This window comes from Merops nubicus, unplaced genomic scaffold (assembly GCF_000691845.1).
Source record: "Merops nubicus isolate BGI_N331 unplaced genomic scaffold, ASM69184v1 scaffold18292, whole genome shotgun sequence".
NCBI lineage: Eukaryota > Metazoa > Chordata > Aves > Coraciiformes > Meropidae > Merops > Merops nubicus.
Window position 1 is genome coordinate 7,457 of NW_008594440.1, and position 1,048 is coordinate 8,504.

Sequence of the window (1,048 nt, forward strand, 5' to 3'; positions counted from 1 at the left end):
TGTGAATTTTCTTTCTGTGTCTCTTTGAAATTGTTTAAATAAGAAAATTTCCTCATTTTTAAAAAAAAACACACCTTTTCTTTTAATCATCCCTATTGAAAACATTTCAGTATTCCTTACTCTACCTGAATGGTTCTTCCTTAGCAAGAAGCAACCTCTGCTTTGTCCAGCAGACCACTGTACCATCTGTGGCAATCTTTATTTAGGGCACTGTGTGCAATTGAGTCTGCAATGCACACATTTGAATCTTCAAAGATAATTCAAAGTAGTGATCAAAATTCTCAGATATAGAGGATTTATACTCTGCTAGACAATGAGAATTTTTCTTGACTAGGAAACCCCTCAGCCACTTTTTATCTAGGTCTAGGTCCCTGATGGGACCACTTGATGCATGCATGAGTGCTGAGGCAGCTGGCAGATGTCATCGCAAGGCCACTCTTCAGAATCTCTGACTGATCTTGGTGATGGGGAGAAGTGCCCAAAGACTTGAGGAAAGCAAATGTCACTCCTTTCTTCACAAAAAGGCAAGGAAGGGGACTTGGGGAACTACAGGCTGGTCAGCCTCACCTCCATCCCTGGAAAGGTGATGGAGCAGCTAATCCTGGAAACCATTTCCACACAAAACTGGGAGGAGTGGCTGATACACCACAGAGTCGTACTGCCATCCAGAGGGACCTGAACAGGCTAGACAAATGGACTTGCAGGGACCTCATGAAGTTCAACAGGGGAAAGTGCAAAGTCCTCCACCTGGGGAAGAACGGCCCCATACACTAATATATGCTGGGGTCCACCCAGCTAGAAAGCACCTTTGCAGTAAAGGACCTGGGGTCCTGGTGGACACCAAGCTGACCATGAGCCAGCAACGTGCCCTTGCTGCAAAGAAGGCAAATGGTATCCTGGGCTGCATTAGGCAAAACAGATCACAGAATCATAGAATCATGTCAGGTTGGAAGGGACCCATGAGGATCATCAAGTCCAAATCCCTGCTCCTCACAGGACTACCTAAAACTGAATTATACAACTAGGAGTGTCATCCAGACACTCCTCA